At 40.5% G+C, this 21,957-nt stretch overlaps 1 protein-coding gene and 1 long non-coding RNA gene across 2 annotated transcripts in view; one reads left to right on the top strand and one right to left on the bottom strand.

Annotated features, from left to right (window-relative positions):
- The window catches only part of LOC132230002 (uncharacterized), a 106,722-nt gene that overhangs the window by 24,095 nt on the left and 60,670 nt on the right, over window positions 1-21,957 (top strand). The gene's annotated exons all lie outside the window — the stretch shown is intronic.
- CYYR1 (cysteine and tyrosine rich 1) overlaps window positions 1-21,957 on the bottom strand; it is a 72,781-nt gene that overhangs the window by 32,922 nt on the left and 17,902 nt on the right. The window lies entirely within an intron of this gene.

The raw sequence follows: 21,957 nt of genomic DNA, 5'->3' as shown, positions 1-21,957 counted from the left end.
CTGTTGTGGTACAGATTGAAAAGGTTCACTGTCATCCTTGTACAAATAAAGTCTATCCGAAGCAAAAATTCACCAAGTTTTACACTGATGCTGTATTGTTCTACGTGGTATTCTCCCCAAACTATATGCTGTAGAGAGCAGCGATTTTCAACCGGTGTGCCACAAGAATTTTAAAATATGCAACAGCTGGTTATTTAGTCAGGGGCACTGACCTCTTTTCCCTCAGACTGTCAAATAAAAAATGACAACAGCCAACACAACAATAGCCTTCCCGTGTGAAAGAATCAAAATTATACCAATTGTTCTTGTCAGATCGGCTAAACTTTTAACATATTTTTTGGTGTGGCACAGAATTTTAGTAATTAGTTTATGTGTACCAGGAGATGAAGGTTGAAAATCGCTGCTCTAGAACAAAGAATTCACCTTTATTTATTAGCACATTTCAACCAGCCATAGTATTAGACACCTATACTCTGAGAATAGTAGCAGTAGACAATGTGGACAATAATATAACCACAGAGGAGTTTTAGTGTATATTATTTTTAGAAATCTCAAAAAGTATAGTCTTGACCTATTTCAGGAGTGGGTTTAAAGGGACCTGGTAACCTCTAAAATTATTTGCAAAGTCACACATTGATATGAATCTATTAATTGATCTATTTTTATCACAATTTCAAAGGCACCTGTGATGACAGTCCACCTCAAAAAACACTTAGAAGAAAATATTTTATTTCACCTGGTATAGTGTATTTGTTTTTTACGATGGAATAGACCTTCATTTATTTCAACCAATATTCATGAACACCCACTATACACGGAGGATACAGTGACGGGGAAAAAAAAAGTCTAGGCTCCTGCCCCTGAGAATCTCATTCTGTATCAGGAGAGATACAGACACAACTCATAATCATATACCGTGAAAAAGAGTATTAAGGAAATGAATTCAAGAGCAGTTTTATCCCCAGGAAAACTGAATTCTGTCAAGGGTTATTGAGGCTGGAAAGATGAACAAGATTTCCCAGGCATAGCAAGAGAACTAGAGTGTGAGCATACTATATTGTATTTCATTGCCTGAATATCCCACAATTCACTTTTTTTCCTCCTTGATGAATATTTTGGGGTTTAGTTAGTTTTATTTCTCTCTCTCCTGACCCCAGTGAACATCATTGAATATGCCCCTTTCACCATGTGTCAAAGGTTCTACTGATTTACATTCCAATTACTGGTGCAAAAGAGATATTTTTATCATTTCTTTTTACTTTCCTTTAAGCTCTATTGCTGTCTTCAGACTTCCTGAGCTGAATGCTTAACTCAATTATTTTCAATCTTTTTAAGATGATCCATTTTACTCTAAGTAGTTTGGTTGGCATTTCAGAAAACTTCATATAGTTCTTTTGATGCTATCGAATTCAAATCATTTTTATAATTTCCATTAAGATTTTCTCTTTAATCTATCATTTATTTATGAGCGATATATTCCCCCCATTTTCTAAACTTAGGTATTATAATTATCTTTAGATGCTTGATATTTAACTTTCATTGTAACACGGGTGGGTGGTCTGTAGGATATTATTTCTTGATATCTGTTTAAATTTTCTTGGTAGTCATAATTTGTAAATGTGACATATATTCACATATATATAATTAATATATATACTAGAGGCCCGGTGCACAAAAATTTGTGCACTTGGGGGGGGAGGGGGGGCCTTCAGCTCGGCCTGTGCCCTCTCGCAGTCTTGGACCCCTCGGGAGATAATGACCTTCTGGCTTAGGCTGCTCCCAGGTGGCAGAAGGTAGGCCCAATCCCTAGGTGCAGCCCCTGGTTGGGCTCAGAGCAGGGCCAATTGGGGAGTTGGGGTGCCGCCCCCTGTCATGCACAGAGCAGGGCAGATCGGGAGGTTTCGATGCCACCCTCAGTCACGCTCAGGGTAGGGCCAATTGGGGGGTTGGGGCACCGCCCCTGTCACACTCAAGGCAGGATCGATGGGGAGGTTGCGGCGCCACCCCCTGTCATGCACATAGCAGGGCCAATCAGGAGGTTGGGGCACTGCCTCCTGTCACTCACAGAGCAGGGCCCATCAGAAGGGCTGGGGCTCCATACCCTGTCACGCACAGAGCAGGACGGATCAGGGGGTTGAGGAGCTCCCCCCTGTCACTCACAGAGTAGGGCCAATAGGGGAGTTGGGGCACCGCCCCCGTCACACACAGAGCAGGGCCCATGGGTGGGGGTTGGGGCGCTGCACCCTGTCACACACAGAGCAGGGCCGATCAGGGGGTTGGGGCACTGCACCCTGTCACACACAGAGCCACAGGGCGATCAGGGGGTTTGGGCGCTGCCCCCTGTCACGCTGATCCCAGTGCTGGGAGGCATATTACCCTTTTACTATATAGGATAGAGGCCTGGTGCATGGGTGGGGACCGGCTGGTTTGCCCTGAAGGGTGTCCTGGATCAATGTGGGGGTCCCCACTGGGGTGCCTGGCTAGTCTGGATGAGGGGCTGAGGGCTGTTTTCAGGCTGGCTGGTGGGTGACTGAAGCTCCCAACCGCTCCTTTTATACTTTCTTTTTTTTTTATTCTGGGCCAGCTTTAGCTCTGAGGCTTAGCTCTAACTCTTAGGCCTCCGCTGCTGAAAGCAGGTATCTGGTTTGTTTGGGTTCTATAACCGAAACACTGTTTCAACTCCAGCTCTGAGATCCCGGCTGGCTGAAAGCAGGGATCTGGAGTTTTGTTTAGCTTCTATATTTGTAACAATGTTTCAAACTGCAAGCTCAGAGGCCGGCAGCGGCAGGTGGGGAACGTTGGAGTCCTCCGTCACTGAAGCAAGCAAGCCTCATGTTCGCTTCAAGCTGCCTGGCTCCTGGCCGCCATCTTGGCTGGCAGTTAATTTGCATATCGCCCTGATTAGCCAATGGGAAGGGTAGCGGAGGTACGGCTAATTACCATGTTTCTCTTTTATTAGATAGGATAATTGATTTCAGAGTGGAAGGGAGAGAAAGAGAGAGATAGAAACATCAATGATGAGAAAGAATCATTGGTAGGATGCCTCCTGCACGCCCCCTACTGGGGATCAAGCCTGCAACCTGGGCATATGTCCTTCCCTGGGATTGAACCTGGCACACTTCAGTTAGTAGGCCCACACTCTTCCCACTGTGCCAAACTGGCGACATATATTCTTGAAAGAAAAGTGAAGTCTCTGCTTCTTGGTGCAGAGTTTTTAACCAACATATTTACCTGTCTTCTCATCATCTAGATCAGCCGTGGGCAAACTACGGCCCGCGGGCCGGATCTGGCCCATTTTAAATGAATAAAACTAAAAAAAAAAAAAAAAAGACCGTACCCTTTTATGTAATGATGTTTACTTTGAATTTATATTAGTTCACACAAACACTCCATCCATGCTTTTGTTCCGGCCCTCCGGTCCAGTTTAAGAACCCATTGTGGCCCTCGAGTCAAAAATTTTGCCCACCCCTGATCTAGATCCTCACAAATTATATTTCTGAAAAGTCTATTCATTTCTGAGAAGTGTGTTAAAATATCCCATTGGCATGATTGTGCATTGTCAATTTTATATGTGGGTTCTATCAAATTTTGCTTTATGTAATTTAAGATTATATTGATAGATAGGCTTAGGATCATGTATCATTCTCATGATAACTGAACTGGTGGGTTGTGCCTTACACTCCATAAGTAATAAACATCCTTGCATAATACTACCTTTGCTTTCAATTTTCCTTAATAGTGCTTTATGCTTTAAAGATTTTTTTTGTCTAATTAAATTTATATTGTCATGCTTTCTTTTGATTAATATTTGCATGGTGTATTTTTTTCCTTTCTTTATTTTCAAAGTTTCGTTTGTGTATCATTTTGTCTCTTGTAAAAAACTAATAGTTGGATTAAATGAAAAAATCCAACCTGAAAATTTTGGTCCTTTCATATATGATTTAGCTGGTTTACCTTTATTGTGATTACTAGAGGCCCAATGCACGAAATTCGTGCAAGAGTAGGCTTTCTTCCCCCAGCTGCCAGCACTGTCTTTCCTGTGCACCCGGGACCCAAGCTTCCCTCCGACCGCCAGCAGGCATCTGGGACCCGGGCTTCCTTCGCAGCCCTGGCTTCATCCGGAAGGTCATCCAGAAGGATGTCCAGTCTAATTAGCATATTATACTTTATTATTATAGATAATAATTTTGGCGCTTTCTCCTCCATATTGTTTATGTGTGTGTTTTAAACCATGGTTTCCTTTTGGTTGTTTTTTCCTCTCCTTTTCATCTTCTTTTGGATTGATGAAATTGATTTAATTTATTCCTTTTTCTTGGTACTACTTCAGAAACAATACATCATATCTTTATTCTTTCAGGATACTTAACATGTAGAGTTGACATAAATAAATCTAAAGTTGCCGAAACCGGTTTGGCTCAGTGGATAGAGCGTCGGCCTGTGGACTGAAAGGTCCCAGGTTCGATTCCGGTCAAGGGCATGTACCTGGGTTGTGGGCACTTCCCCAGTGGGGAATGTGCAGGAGGCAGCTGATCGATGTTTCTCTCTCATCGATGTTTCTAACTCTCTATCTCTCTCCCTTCCTCTCTGTAAAAAATCAATAAAATATATTAAAAAAAATAAATCTAAAGTTAATTTGTATCTCCATTTACTTTCCAAATAATGGAGAGATTGTCTCAGGATATAGGGAAGCATGGGAGACTTGGTTGGAAAGTTTGTAAGGAGGACATTCCGAAAAGGGGAAGTGTGCTGAAGGCAGCCCACCCTGTTTATCAGAATTCCGACTTAGGGGAGTGCCAAAGGTGGGCAAGAAGGATGACACCCTCCAGAGAGCACGCGGAGAGTGGGTGATCAGAAACCGAAGGTTTGGGTCTGCAGAGCCAGTGGCAGCTCTGCTGGAACTGGGGTGCTGATAGGCTGCATGGGCATCTGCAGAGGGAGTGGAGGCTGGGGATGCACTGCCTGTAGGAGGCCTTTGGTGCTGGCAGGAAGCCTTCAGGGCTTGGTTTCCTTGGTTAAAGGGCTGGGGGCGGGGGAGGGGGGCGGGAGGTGCGGGGGGGTGTGGGGAGAGATTACTATCAGGCCAAAGCTGCAAGGTTGTTGGTAGATTTTGCATTCTCAGTGGGTGCTCATTCACACTTCTGACCTTCTCCAACTCCATGCACCTCCAGTGCCCTCTACTGAGAAAGCTCAACATCAAGAGGAATATAGAACTAACAGGCAATAGATGGATAATTGGCATGGAGACATGAAAACATTCTCTTTGACATCCCTTTTCTGATGCCCTTTATGAATTCCTCAGTTCCAATTTCCAATTCACGAAGTCTCTCTTCAACCATATATAGATCTCAGTCTATGCAATTTTCCTTTTATCTCAATGTCACTTTTTGAAAAAACTTTTAGGATGTGTAATTATTTCTCTTCCTTCACCTACTTCTTTTTCATTTCTGCCTGCTTTTCTTTGTTGTTCTCTCAAAATTTTTCATAAAGTTCCTCTGTGTCTCTGAGAATCTTTAAACTGTTTATTCTGAGCCATTTGTCAGTGCTTCTTTGCAGCTTTTTCAGCTTCTCTGATTGGTGGGTGAGCTGACCTCAGTCCATAATTGCCACAGATTCAAGCAGTGAGTCTGTTTCCCAGCCCCGTTGTCCCCAACCCCCCCCCCCCCAGCCCCCCATAAGTGCAGTACTTTGGAATCTAATTCCTAACCATCCCTGCCTGCTTCTCTTCCTAAAGGCTTCCATGGAGATATTTACCCTATTTTTGAGCCCTACTACAACTTCCTAAGTAAAAATAGTTATTCTTATGTGTACATGGAAGCTTATCATTTTTCTCAAGGGACCCACTTATTGATTAAAGCTATCCTAGGCTATCTGACCCTCATGAACCTCTATAATCATTGTCTACATTTAAAATCATTTTACTCTGCTAACATGGTGAGTGGTTCCCATTGGCTGAAGAGTTTTACTTTAGCTTGCTGAAGTAGCCAGAGGGCAGTCTGTAATCTATCTATATATATATGCCTAATGACTGTTACAACCGGTCAACTGAACAACCGGTCAACCGGTAGCTATGATGCACATTGACCACTAGGGGGCAGACGCTCAACTCAGGAACTGCCCCCTGGTGGTCAGTGCGCTCCTACAGCCAACCTCCCGCGGTCGCTCCCCCTGGCCAGCCGGCTCTGATCAGCCTGGATCGGGAATGGGTGAGACAGCCCCAATAGGCCCTGGTTGCCGGCCAGGCTGAGGGACCCCACCTGTGCACGAATTTGTGCACTGGGCCTCTAGTTTACTAATAAATTGTTTTACAGCAGTTACATTTTAAATCTCTTATTGCAATATAGAAATGTCTTAAATGTTAAGACCATGACAGGCATTTTGAATTATAATTTATTTAATGAATATGATCATTCAAACTGCATTCAAAATAATTTATATGTTTTTCAAATAAAAATTTAAAAAAGGAATCCAACTTCAACTACAGGATTCCCAGGAACACCTATTTCCACCTTGGTATCCTGACATAAGATTAAAAACAAACAAACAAACAAATAAATTTCAATCTCAGATCAACAATCTAGCCTTCTTTGGTTGCTTCCCTCTACAGAGACTTCAGCCCTAACATGTGTATTTCTCTTCTTCTACTACTTCTTTTTTAATCCATGGAGATATTTACTTATTTTGGGGCCCTACGATGACTTTTTATTAGCTGAGTAACTATGTGAAACTTGTGTAGAGCTCTTCACCTCCTTGAGTCTTTTTAAAAAAATCTTTAAAGTGATATAATAATTCTTATCCTTACTTCAGGGTTCTATATATCAAAAGAAATAAGAAAGGTGAAAACACTTTAAAACTCAGCAACTCCACTTAAGAATACATCACATGTCCTCCAAACACTATGGCCCCATTAATTCTCAATGTAGGCCGAGAGGTCCTCTCCTGCATGAAAGAAGCCAAGAATTCAGGCCAATCACTCAATATGAGTTAGACCATAAAGTAGTTGACCCCAAAGATAAAGGTGCTCTGAACTCTTCTATTTTTTTCCTTGCACATATGCTGGTGTGTTCATAACATGACTGATCAGAAGTCAGGGAATGGCTGCCCCCATGTGACTCTGTTCTGCCCTGGAAACCCATGAAAGGGCATTTGGACTAGAGCCAGAGAAAAGGCCAAAGCACTGCCAGATTTCCTCTTTTCTTTCTTAACTGTCCAAAATATCAAAACAGGTAGTCTTGTCAATACAGTGAGGCTTAGAATTTGGAGGTAACCTAGCATGGTTTCTAAAATATTATGGCTTTTTATCTTGTTTTGTTTTTGCAGGCATGGAGTTGTGTAAGCTCAGTATATTTTAATTATGTAAAATAATCCAATTTATATAACCAACAAAGTCAAATCTCTTTTATTTTTCTTAGTGACTGTTGTGTAAACCTCAAAGGTAGAAAGCCACCTCAGAAAGGATATCTATTAAGTAGCTGTTTACATTCTTCCTGAATTTAGGAATCTTTCCTTATGGACAATTCTTGATTGTTGAATAGATCTGTTTTCATCATCAGGCAAAAATGGCTGATGTTGGGATGGACATATTCTATTCCATTGCTGCCCCTCAACGATTCTTTTGCATGAATATGGCCATTTAAATGATTTATAAAGAAAGTTCAGCTCCTCTGGTACACCGCTATGTTACAAGGGCTTCTGCTGCCAAATTCAAAGCTAAACTCAGGTTTGACCTCAAACTTTCATAGGTCCTGGGTGAATATTTACACTTAAAATGAGTAAAAATCTAGAAATGTTGTTGAAATCTGGTCAACTGTCTATAAAAACAAGGCAAATATCATTAAAGAAAAACTATTTTGACAGAATAAAAATATTTATTTTAGCCAACATATTCTTATTTATTATTTTGGTTAATAACTAAATTATTGCTTTTAGAGCAAGAAGGTTTCCATTTAAACAGTTTTTATTTTTTGAAATTTCTGTTAGGTAAAAACTTCCAGAAATTTGTTGATGCAACTTTGGAAAGACCGTGAAATGGAGAAGAAAGTGAAAATTTAATATACAATTTAGTTCAATCTATTGGGCCGGTACTTGCATACTTGGAGACAGGCAATTTCCTGATCATAAATCAATTTGACCTAATGTTATTGAAGAGCTTGGTTACTGATTATATGTGGGCTTAGAGGAGAAAGTATACAAAAAAAGAAAAAACATTCAAATAAGTCTGTATAAGCCTTTTTAATAAAGGTTTTGCTGAGGCAGGCAGGCTGACACCATAAAGCTTTACTAGTTTATTATCTATTTCACACCTAGCTACTCCATTATTAATAGCAAACTAAGATGTAAAGATGAAATTAAAGTAATTACTGAATCCGTCCTCTCTACACTTTATAAGTATACCATACCCATATTACTTATTTCTCACAACAATACAATAGGTATGTATTGTCATTGCTACTTAACATATAAAGTAAGGTCCAGAGGGGGTTAGTAACTTGCCTAAATTAATCTAGTTAGTAAAGTGGCAGAGGTGGCAATTCAAATAGAAATCTGCTTAGTGCAAAGCCCATCTGTGTCTATCTCATCAGATTTTCCTACATATGTTCCCTTTGAATATTTTTAGAAAGATTTAGAGTTTTATGAAATACACTAGAGGCCTGGTACACAAATTTGTGCACAGGAGGGGTTCCTAGGCCTGGCCAGCGATCAGGGTTGATCAGGGCCATCTCGCCCAGTCCCGATCAGTGCCTGCCGGCTGTGGGGAGGGATAGGAGAGGGACTGTGGGAGGTTGGCTGGCTGTGGGAGCACACTGGCCATGAGGGGGCAGCTCCTGCATTGAGCATCTGCCCCCTGGTGGTCAGTGCATGTCATAGCGACTGGTCAACCAGTCATTCTGGTCATTCGGTTGTTAACGGTTACTTAGGCTTTTATATATATAGATGAGTTTCTGACAAACTGGATATAAATGATCTTTTATAGATTAAATGACATACTAACATATATGGGGCAATCATTAATTTGAGTGCCATGCATTACATTTATAAAGTACACAATTCACAAAGAAAACAGGTCAGCACAATTTTTATTTAGATTTTAATGCAAAGGCGCACTCATGGCTTTGCCTAAAGTGGATGAAATCTGTGTAAAACATGGTTTTGTTTAAGGCAGCAGCAGCTGTTAGCATGGGAATAAGTACACACTGTTGTAGACTTGGAGTGTGGCTGTACCAATAGCATGGCACATACAAACACAGATCCTGAAGGCACAGGAGAACATGGTTGGCACAGTCCAGTTATTATCCATCTCTCTTTCATTTAATTTAAAATTATTGGCTGCAGTTAGTTTTTTATCAGAGATCATTTTGGTTCAATGGTATTAATCATTAAGCACTTAAGTTGTTTGCTGGAATGGTTGAAGGACAGAGGTGTATTGGGAGAGATTAAGAGTTAGCCCTTAGACCTTTGGTAACAGTGGACTTCAAAATGCAGAAACCAAGGGATCTTGAAAGCCCCTTTCTTGACAATTTTGTTATTGTACCCAACTCATCTTTTCTAGAGACAACGATGAACTGTGTAGCAACACTAGTATATATCCACTGACATGTTAGTATTGGTAAGCAACTCCATAACTATGATAAATAAATGAGTAGTTCTTCCATTGGAGACTAGAGCTAACCCTAAAAGCTATATTATTTGGGGTGCAATGTGAAGCTTAGATTTGTCAGTCAGTTTGCTCGTGTTTATGTGTTATGAAAGTCATTGAAGTTGAGACACTGTTTATAGAATTCAGGCTGTTCACAAGCAGCCTGCATGATTGTTCTGCCATTATCCTATATAATAAAAGTCTAATATGCAAATTGACCAAACTGCGGAATGACCGGTCACTATGACATGCACTGACCACCAGGGGCAGACGCTCAATGCAGGAGCTGCCCCTGGTGGTCAGTGTACTTCTATAGGGGGAGTGCCACTCAGCCAGAAGCCAGGCTCATGGCTGGTGAATGCAGTGGCAGTGGCGGGAGCCTCTCCCACCTCTGCAGCAGCACTAAGGTTGTCCAACTGCTGGCTTAGACCCGATTTCCATGGGGCCATCCCCCATGGCTCCTGGACTGCAAGAGGGCACAGGGCAGGCTGAGTGACCCCCCCCCCCCAGTGCACAAATTTCGTGCACCGAGCCTCTAGTAAAATTATGTTTTGTTTTTGTTTTCTTAATGGAGAAATTTTGCTGGTATTCAGAAGTAGAGTACTGTCTTATTTTGGCCACACTATAGGCAGCACTTTCAAGAACTGTTCATGACAAAATGTCAAGTTGACTGTTGCTATTGCCAGTGGTGGTGGTATGTGAGTATGTGTGTGCATGCACTTGTTTTGTGTTCAATGCTTGGCATTGGTTCTGAGAGTGAAAAGACTGTAAAATTGAATCTTAACAAACACCATTTTACATAACATAGCCAGCCAAAACCACTTATCCTTTCATGGCAAAAGGCCTAGAAGCTTCTGTTAATAATTTAGGACTCAGGTGTACTTGTTGTAAGATTGATTCAAATGGCATAAAATTCATATTCTAAGTAAATGGAGGTTCAAGCACACATGGCATGCCATTCACTAATATTTCTGTCACTGTGTCAGCATCTGTTTCAAATCAGTTCAAGTAATTTGTCAACCAGAATCTCAGAACAATGACCTTGTACAAATACTTGGCCAATATTTCACTACTATCATTCGCCTGTTTATTTGTCTGATTTCTCCATTACAACTCTTGGAAGGCAGAAATGATGTCTTATTTCTTTGTATCCCAGGGAACTGGTTGACTTCCTTTATATAATAAGGGCTTGATATAGGGTTCCTGTTAAATGAGTGAGTCAGTGAATGTGAGTTGCTGATTTCTCGCTTCCTTGCTCAGCTGTAGAGTTGGTGGCCACACATTGCATCTCCACATTGTGTTAATGTGCTGAATATTTTCTTCTTGGCCCTCCTGACCCACCTTCCACCCTTCTCCATCTTGCTCAGTATTCAGGAAGGCTGACCCATAACAACTGAATCACCAGTCCTACTTGCCTTCTGACTTCTGTTTGGGTTTGGCCAATGAATGTTTGCTGCAGGAGACTGCAGGTTGAAAGTGAGAATGAGATCTATGATGCTCTGGCTCCCTGCCTGGTCAGTCCCTCCAGTTGGCTGCCTTCCCTAGACTGCCCTTCTCTCAGGAGAAGTCCTTTTCCTACAGCGACTCTCTCTGAATTTTGGTAAATGCTCCCCCTCCTCATCTCTCTCAGGCTTAGGGGTGGTAAAGGTGCTCTGCCCTTGACAACCCAGAATACCGCACCATCTTGTGCTGGTTTCTCCAGTCCCTCGCTGCACCTTTATTCAAGGTCTTTTATTAAACTCTTCAAGTTTCAGTTTGAGTATGTTGTTTTCTGCTGGGACCCTCATCTGGTATCATAATAGTTGCATACATAGATCTTATGTAATTAATTTTACTCCTTACATTTGCAAGAAAATTAGGGCTATTCCTATTTTGCAACTTAGCTGTGATAGAAATGCATCTTACCTGGAACTTGTATTATATTCATTCATTTATTTATTCATTCATTCATTAAATTCTTTCTCTTTCCCCTTCCTTCCTTCTTTCCTTCCTCCCTCCCTCCCTCTCTCTCTTCCTTCCTTCCTTCCTTCTTTCTGTCCTTCCTTCCTCCCTCCCTCCCTCTGTTCTTCCTTCCTTCCTTCCTTCCTTCCTTCCTTCCTTCCTTCCTTCCTTCCTTCCTTCCTTCCTTCCTTCCTTCCTTCCTTTTTTCCTTCCTTTCCCATAGTCATTGCAAATTTGTCCATTGGCACAGTAACTGCTAGGTGTAATTCTTGATAGAGCAGAATACCACAGAGAAGTTCTGGCCCAAAGTGAGTGCCTCTGTTAGATAAACAAATAAATCTGTGTAAGGGGGCCTTTGCTGTGAAGGTAAAAGCGGGGAGGGGGAGTTATAAAAGGAGAAATGGAGGAGGCTCAGCTCAGAATATGTTTGCTATTGTAAAGAACAGTCCTATTGAAGTTTTGCTCTTATATTCATTTGTGTGGAGTGAGGGGGGTGGGGGGAAGGAGGCAGAAATGATGAGACCTCTACTAGTCTACTAGACCTCTACTGTGAGACCTCTACTAGTACCAAGCCCAATGACTTTGGAGTGAATTCTAAACCAGGCTTTCCTACAGCACCCTCTAAAGTCTAGGAGACTCTCTCCTCTCATTTGTTTTAAACACAGTGTCTGCATCCTGAGGGTTCTTTCCCTTGCATGTGCTGTCACAGTGAGTCACTGGCCACTCTCAGATCCCACTCTCCAAGGACTTGCCTCAGTTTCTCCATCAGGCTCAAGAGTCAAGGGAACCCTGAGGCACCTCCGCCCGAGGATATGTGTAACTTGCTTATCCAACAGACCAGCAGTGAGCTTGTGTGGCTCCTTTCCCACTTAACCCGAAGTTGCCAGAGGAGCATGAAGATGAAGGGAAGATGTAACATATTGTTGAAAGTCATACAGGAATTAAGCCCTGCTTTTCTATGAGATGCTTAAACAAATAGGTAAATGTATTCAGTCTATGTGAATTAGGAAATGGTGCACATTATCAAAGGAAGGCAATGTCAAATGATAAGATTCCAAAATTAGGAGCCGAAGACTTTTGGGAAAGTGCAAGTCACCTGAACACATTTCAAACACCATTTTATCCATACTCCAGAGGTTTTCCTTTTAGAAAAGAATGGTTAGAGTCACTCTAATGTGATTATAAAGGGCCTTTTGCTTTTAAAATTCAATACTTGGGTAGAAAGAAAATGAAAAAAACTTTTCCCTTTGATTTTTGTCACTATTTTTGTCACACTAGCAACCCCGAGACACCAGAATGGAAATGTATCTTTTTCTTGATGTTACCTGGGCAACGCAAAATCAAGTCCCTTCCCAGACTGTTTTCATCTGTGCCTTAATCTTTACCTCTGCATTCCCCCGAAACCACATCATTTCTGTATTCTCCAGACTTATTCTCAACTTTCTTGACATTACATTTACTTGTTCATTAAAAATGTATTGAGTACCCACTGTGCGCCTGGCCCAGACAGAGACGTTGCACTCATGGAGTCAAAGAAAATAAATAAATATTTGGAAACACGGATAATAGTAAACACTGTGAAGGAACAGTCCGAGTGTAGGGGTATAAAGCCAGGGACCTTACCTGGCAACTGGGTTTAGAGATATTTTCTTAGGGAAATGATGTTGGAGGAGATTGTGATGGATGGGAACACATTGGTAGGTTGAAGAGTAAATGAGAAGGTCTAATAAATGTTTATGAGTTAGAAGAATGGCATATACAGGGACCAGAGAGTGTGTGGTGCTGAAATATGGAATGGATATATGCAGTGTTTGACTTAAAACCCTTGGACTTCAGGCAACTTATGACTAAGATCAAGGCTCAGATATTACAGGGTCCAAGTTGGCTTCCTCTGTCCTATTCTTCTGTGTGGCATCCACCTTGGTTCACAAGTCAAAATACATGAAGAGCAGATGCAGGGAGGTAGACGGTAGAGATTCTAGCTGATGCTGCAGTACAACCAACCTCAAGCTCTCAGTGCTTGGTCCAAGCGAGCTTTATCTAGTGCTCAAGCTTTGTAACCAAGACGGGTTGATAGGAAGGGGTTTTGTCCTTTATCGATACTCAGCAGCCTAAGCTGGCAGGGGTTCTACTGAGACAGAGAGAAGAGCACCTGCCAAAAGGTGAAACAGTTCAGAAATGTTTCCAGAAGTGCTGCTCAGTTCACTGGACAAAACAAGTCACAGGGCAATGCTTATAGGGGAGAGGGAGCAGCCTGCTACTAGGAGGCTGGGCAAAAGAAAGGCAGAAAAACTAGGTGAGGAACAGTAGTGTTCACCTTGGAGATGAACCTTTGTTTATCAGATATTGCTATCGACGGAAAGAGCAAATAACTGGTGCCCTGCTTGCAACCAACCCATTTTCTAGCCTTCTCTCCTTTCCAGCCCCTGGCGACTGCAGAGATGAGTGGGCATGGGTGGGGCATTGTAATGGATGGTAATGTGAGGGAGTGGAGGTCAGAAGGCATTGACTAAGCAGTGCAACGTTTTATGAACGGAAACAGGTAGAGCAGATAAAAGACCGTTTCCATCTTTTGACTTCTCTACTTCCTGGAAGAAGGAAATGAATCATGGTGTCCTTATTATATTCTGCATGTCTGTTGACCTTCTTATTGAAGCTGCCATAATTGAGTTTCCAAGAGCTTCTTTGTATTCTTTGTTCCTTTGTACATGGTGCCGTGGTCTTGTGTTATGGATGCAATAGAGTCTCTTATTTCCCTCAGGATATGAGTGATGTTTCTTTCACATGTGTATTTTCACACCACTTAGTTTTTCTCCCTTCTTTGTTTCTTATTTGATTCTATTTTGTTTTGTTCTATCTCGGCCTTTCACGGTAGAGGCTGGCCTCAACTGTCTGGTCTTCCTTAGATGTCAAATAACATTTGAGAGTGAGGCCTGGAAGTACCCCTTTTGGGAGCATGAGTGTGGCTTACTCATTTGTGTCTCACTGTAGGATTGCTACTGTTCGTTTGGTTGGAGGAATCTCCAAATGCCTGTATCCATAATTTAGGGATTCTTTACTGTGTGTGTGTGTGTGTGTGTGTGTGTGTGTGTATGTGTGTATGGTCCTTTGGTGAAGTCTATGAAAACTCTGTTTCCAAATGTTTTAAAATACATGAAACTAATTAAATAAAAATCTTAAAAGTTAAATTTGTTACAGTAATAGGTGCGTCATTATTAATGCATCATATATTAAGCTTTAGAATTGTGTCTAATGACTGTTAGAGTTGGGTCTAATACCTGATGAGTGTACTTCAAAGAAATGTCATAAGAAAATAACAGTGACAAAGGTCACAGGTACTGCCATTATTATGGTGGTTTGTTTGCTACATTCAGAAATAACAGAAGTGCTAACTTTCAGAGGATAGTAAAAACAAAAATGCATTATTATTCTCATTTGAGTTCACAGACCCTCTGGTTAAAAATCCCTGCTGGAGGTCTATACTTTTGGGTGGATTTTTTTTTTCCAGAAGGCAGTACCAATCTCCCACCTCAAGTTTGTATGCCTGGCTGCAGGCCTTTCTGGAGCTTTGCAGGGAGCAAGTCTCTCTTCAGTGGGAAGATTTTCCCATAATCCCTCTGGTTTCAGCACAGTAACTCATCCTCTGTCCTCAGCAATTCTTTGCTGTTTCCAAATCCAGAGCCTGTCAGTCAGATAAAAGCTCTCCAAAAGTGGACCAGGTTTTTTCTGGGTGGAGTAGGGCTAGAGAAGGAATATGGAAAATCTAACTCCTCTTTTAGAGATGCTCAATCCAAACTCCCTTTTCAGTCACTGTCCCCCTCTCTGTTTTATTTTTTCTTTTTCCTTTTAAGCATCAGTTGCCACCAATTCATGAGATTAGCTATAGTTTTGTGTGAAAATGACTAGCTTTATGACTTTTTTGTCTCAACAGACTCAGATCATTATATTTTTTAGTTTACAGTTACCAGTGGTTAAAATAGCCCAGATTTCACAATGTTACTTACGTTGTCTGTTGTCTTTTTTTTCCTTGTGAGTTTTTTTTCTTAATTATTTTATTGTCATTGCTCTGTAAGGCTTCAGGAGGAAGTACAGATAGACATTTGCATTCAATCTATGCTGTTTAGCAGAAGCTTTGATGCATTCATACATTCATAAGCAGCATTTTATTATGTCTGAATTCACATCTTTTCTTCCGCTCATAATAGCATATCTACTTCTCTCTGATTTAATATAAAAGTGAGTGGAAAACAAGGTTGATATGCAATGCCACTGCAAAGAAGACATCTATTTTGTATTTTAAAGAAATCATTTCTTAAAAGAACTAGTCAGAGACTCTCTCCCTAGGTGCTTTTAGCATCTCTCCTTAGGACATCAGACTATGAGTTCCTCAAAGGCAACAACCAGAAGTGTAGGCAGTTTCTTCTTCTGGTAGAAAGGTAAAAGTGGAGTAGGTTCTATTGGTACAGCCATACCACAGAAAACAACTACACATTCTTAGCAATATGAAAAATACATCCTGAAGTCACTAGAGGGAAACTAAAAGCAGGCATAAATTGGAGGAGAGTCAAAACTTAGACATAGGAAATGGGATTGGGTGAACTTCCTGTTTGATAAGACATTTGCTCAAGGGCATATCCCAGTCAGATTAAGCAAATTGGCTAAATCTTGGCTACAACCCACAGCAGTGCACTGGTTTAAGAATCACAGGACAGAATTTAGGACAATCAAAGTAGAGGAAGGTGGGGGGGGGGGAGCGGGGGAAATCAGGGAAAGGAGAAACGACAAAGGGAAAGGACATTAAATTTTGTACATAAATTCTGGGAAAAGTTTCAGAATCACCTCTGAATGGCTCATGCAAGGGGCAAACTGCCAGCAGCTCAGCCAAGGCTTACAGAACTGAACAGCGTTGTGAGCAGCTACCCACTGCAGGAGGGACCACGCCTGGGAGGTGAGTCCTGCCGTGTTAACTACCTGATAAAACAAAACATCAACTCTGAGGAAGTAACAGAATTCAGTTTCTACCATGTATTTTTCGCAATGTTCGGGATACATCCCAAATTACTAGGTATACAGTATGAGGAAAGGAAGTTAAAGTCCTGCAGGACATTTTCTCCTGTCCAAAGCATCCATGGAGACATCTGGTCCACGCCAAAAGGTCCTCAAAATTTGGTCCTATACATAATGTCTGTGAGCATATTTGGTCCACACCAAATGGTCCTTGATATTTTGTCCTGTCAAAAACTACCATGCTTAGGAAATGTCTTGGGTTCAAGCAACCCATAATGGTCATTTATCTGTATGGCTTATAGGATTAATATATTAAAAATACTATCATGTTTGGTTGGTCCAATAATTGTTCTGTGGCCATATTGCCAATAATAACCCTTCTTGTCTCGGAGGCCTTGTTTGTTGTGGCACATGGGGTTAGGTAGATGGGTTGGTGTGGACCACATGTCTCCATGAACATTTTGGACTGGGCCAAATGTCTGCTCATCAATTAAAGAGACTAATTATGAGATGACCCTGATGCTAAAATTAGCAAACAAGGATTTTAAGGTAGCTATTATAACTACATTCAGGGTTACAAAGGAAAATATGTTTGTAATAAATGGATAAACAGGAAGTCTCAGCAAAAAGATATTAACTATTAAAAAGAGCAAAATGGAAACTCTAGAAACGAAAAACACAATATCTGAAACAAAAAATTCCACAGGTGGGTTTAACAGCATACTGTAAATGAAGGAAGAGTCAGTAACTTGAAGATAGTTCAATCAAAATTGTACAATGTGGAGAACAGAAAGAAAAAAATATCAGTCTCAGTGATTTGTGGGACTATATCAAAAGGTCAAATACAAATGGAGTTTTAGAAGGAGATGAAAAAATTGGATAATTCCAACATTTGAAGAAAAAAATGGAAGAAATTTTCTGAAATTTACAGATTCGGAAACCTTAGGAAACCTTTTGTAGAACAAATAGAAACAAAACAAAACAAAACAAAACAAAATAGCCTTGGAGATATATGACAGTTAAACTGATGAAAGGAACAGATGAGGAGAATCTTGAAAGCATTCAGAGGAAAAAAAGACACCTTTACACAGACCGGAACAAAAATACTAGTTTCCAACACTTCTTAGCAGAAACACTGGAAGGCAGAATACAGTGGAATGGCAGCTTTAAAGTGTCATATGAAAACAACAAACTGTTAATCCAGAATTACATAAGGAGCAAAAATAACCTTCAGGAATAAAGGTGAAATAAAAGCATTTTCAGGTGAAAAGAAAAAAGAAAAGGTAATTCTTCAGCAGACCTTCTCTATGAGAAAAGCTAAAGGAATTTCTTCAAGCCACAGGGAAATGATGCCAGGTAAAAATTCAGATCTTAATTTTAAAAAGTATTTATGACTATTTAAAGTCAAAATGATAGCATATAGCATATTATGTAATAAACATAAAAAGCATAGCATAAATGGCAGGGAATAAAAGACCTATAAGATTGCACTAAAAAAAGATTGCAAAATTATTACATTTTATGACACCATTAACTTTCACAGACTGAAAAAATAAGGATGTATATTGTAATCTGCAGTGCACACTAAAATAATAATACCAAAAGGTAAGCAAAAAAGCCAATCAATAACTTAAAGTAGATTTCCAAAAGCAATTTCAATTAACTCAACAATGATAGAAGCAGAGGAACACAAAACAAATGAGACAAAGCCCTAAAGGATAGATTAAGAAAACTATGATCTGCTTTGTTTTTAATTTCAGAAAAAGTTGGGGTCATATTTCTGTGGCCTTTAATTCTCTTGATATTTTTCTTAAAATGCAGTTTTTCAAACACAAAATAGAGAGCTTTAAAAATACAATATAAAATGCAAAATCATACTAAAAAAATCTTTCTGTTACTGAACAGGTTTGGTTAAATGTATCCATCCTTCATCATCCCAAAATCCAACAATTGTAGTGATAACAACAGCAGCAACAACAGCAGGTATTTCTGCTATAACATGATATATGCATTTCTGAGAAAAACTCACGGTCTACCATATCATGAATTAAAAATAATATGATTTATGGGAGAAACGGGTTAGAGACAGACCAGTTGAGATCTATGCCACTTGCTAACCAAAGCTATTGGCGATCAGTGTTTCCTGGAGTCTGAAACATGTAAAATTTTGGGGACACTTAAAAGAAAATATGTTAGTTTAACTTCCTGACACAACGTTTCACTACATTTTTTATTTTTATTTATTTTTTGCTGCAAATTCTTTGAGCTCCTCTTCATAAGACAATAACTTTGCAATATCTTTTTCCAAACAGGGAAGAGAAAGATAATATAGTGTTTCATCTAACACAGTGATTTTAAACTTTTTTCATCTCATGCCACACATAAACTTATTACTAAAATTTTGCAGCACATAAAAAATGTATTATATTTTTGGCCGATCTGACAAACATTAGGTATAATTTTGATTCATTCACACCAGACGACTATTGTTGTGTTGGCTGTTGTCATTTTTAATTTGCCAATCTAAGGGAAAAGGGGTGAGTACCCCTGACTAAATGGTCAGGTACTGCATATTTAAAAAATTCTTGCCGCACACCAGTGTGCTGGGACATACCAGTTGAAAATCGCTGCTCTAACATGATGGATTGAAATTTGATTTGAGTTGTTTGATTATTTTGAGGAGCCATTCCTGTATCAGAATGGCTAGCAATAACTTAACTATACTTGGAAGCATCAATGAACCACATAAATGTATACTAAACTTAGAATAAACCTATCCACAATTCCACTTCCCCTGGCTGGATCCCTAAAATGGTGCAGTCATTCCAAAGTCCCTGGGGAAGAAAACATTGAAGTAGAAAGAGACCGTGGTCTTAAAAGAAACAGCCAAAATATTTTACTATGCAGGTTTTACAAAAATGCCCCACCACGTGAATGTGCCATCTTAGACGCAGTGAAGTGGCCCATGCAAGATAGGAGCCCTGACAAGAAAGCCGCATTAATGCCACAATGGACTCTGCTGGGCTTGGAGTACTCCAGCAACTGCAGTGGACACTAAGGGAAAACCATGCCCAGCTTGGGGAGGAAGTTCACTGTGGCCGGAGGCTGCCTGAGAGGATATTTAAAGGCACAAAAAACAACCTGGTGGGAACACCAGCGTCCCAGCACTGAGGCAATGCAGACGAAAGTGCCATCTGCCAGAAGTCAAGAGCTGAGCAAGATTGAGGGTGCATGTTTCTGGCTGGGGGACCCCAGGTACCAGCACTCATTTTGATTTTTCCTAAAATAGAGCAAGAAAGGGTCCAGCCTGTGCAGCATTTAACCAAAGCTTTTGTCCTGTCTGGCTGAAGATTGTAATTCTATTCCCACATTTTTTTTTACTCCTTTGACAAGAAAAAGTCATGTTTAACACAACTTTCCTCTTAAAGTAATACCATTCCCAGAATCACCCATCATGTAAAAGCTAATTGATGTAATGAAAGCATACATTGGCAAAAGATAGGCGGTAGGTAATAATTACTGACCTCCAGCTGCTGTCCTAAGTGGTTCATAAGTATTAACTAGTTTATTCCTTGTAGCCACCTATGGAACAGATTCCTGCGTTACCACCATTTTACAACCCTATTTTGGGTAGAGGTAAAAGCTTTGTTCATTTGACTGTTTGTGGGCTTACTGAGAACCCACTGGTTCTCGAGTAATTTCAAGAACTCTATTCAATTACTTTGATTAAACGTGAATAAATCTTCATGGCATTGGATTTTCAACACTCCAGGATATTTTTACCATAGTAAATTGAACTAAGCCTTTATGTAAGTCTGTGTAAGTGTAAAGAAGCTATAGTTCATGAAATGACAGTTTTATTATCCTATATAATAAAAGCCTAATCTCTCTATATAAAAGCCCAGTGACCAAAGGGTGGAACAACCAGAACGACTGGTTAACTAGTCACTATGATGTGCACTGACCACCAAGGGGCAGACATTCAACACAGGAGCTGCCCCCTGGTGGTCAGTATGCTCCTACAGCAGGAACAGCTGCTCAGCTGACGGGAATGAGCAGTGCTCCCACAGTGGGAGCAGCCACTCAGAGGGCAGGTCCACAGCTGCTCGACTGACCGGGATGAGCAGCGCTCCCACAGCGGGCCGATCCTTGCAGGCCATGCCCCACCAGTGCATGAATTCGTGCACCGGGCCTCTAGTATGCTAATAAAAGCCTAATATGTCCAGTTGTCTGGTCGTCCGTTCAACCAATCAAAGTGTTATATGTTAATAATATGCTAAGGCCACTCAATCACTCATTATGACATGCACTGACCACTAGGGGGCAGACGCTCAACACAGGAGCTGCCCCCTGGTGGTCAGTGCACTCCACAGGGGTGTGCCGCTCAGCCAGAGGCCAGGCCTCCACAGCAGCGTTAAGGATGTTCAACTGACGGCTTAGGCCCACTCCCTCCGCCCTGGACTGCAAGAGGGCGCAGGCCAGGCTGAGGGATCCCCCCCTCTGAGTGCATGAATTTCATGCACTGGGCCTCTAGTATCTCTTAATTTGATAACCAAATAGGATAATAGGCGTCCCAAATAAAATGTTTTTGATATGGTTTACTTAGACCACTGTGGTCCAAGGGTCATTTGTTCCAGAATCTCCTAGTGGGAGATGGTTAATAAAAATATGCATTTCCTTACTCCATTTTGGATCTACTGAACTTGAATTCCTAGATATGGTCTTGGGAAAATGTTTTTAGCAAGCACTCCCAGGGGTTCTCATACTAAAGTTTAAGAACCTCTAATTTAAACTAATGTAAATGCTGTGAAATTTCTACGCTTAACAGACATAATTATTGTATCACAAGGCATTTACAAGCTTGAATGTTATTTAAAAAATGAATCAATATATTTTTTTTCTTCCATGCTAATATAGGCTTACAAGTGCTATTTTAAACAAATGATATAATATGGGGGGGAAAAAACTACAAGATTTTGCAGATCTTTAAATCAGATCATTGATTGATTGAAACACCTGGGGGTTGGTCTTCCTAATAGCATAATCTGAAAAGTAGAATAGAGTTCACTGGCTTTAAATGAATCATTTCAGGATAAGTTCTTTTCTCTTATGAGCTACTTTCTCCCTTATGACCTAATTTCATTCTAGAAAGAAATGAATTTTGGGGTCTTGCAGTTCTGTGTGAGCTCTCCCTTCTCATCAATATTAGATTAGAAGAAACACCCAGGATCATTCTTTTAAAAAGTTTAATGAATTTTTAAAAATGTATGAATATAGTTGGAAAAGCCTGCTAGTGATTAAAGAGGCTTGGTTTTAATATTACACTCATTTACCTTCCAAAATTCTCTTCCACATTTCATGAGACAATATATTTC

Source organism: Myotis daubentonii, chromosome 3, assembly GCF_963259705.1.
Source record: "Myotis daubentonii chromosome 3, mMyoDau2.1, whole genome shotgun sequence".
NCBI lineage: Eukaryota > Metazoa > Chordata > Mammalia > Chiroptera > Vespertilionidae > Myotis > Myotis daubentonii.
This window is presented reverse-complemented; position numbering and strand designations above follow the sequence as displayed.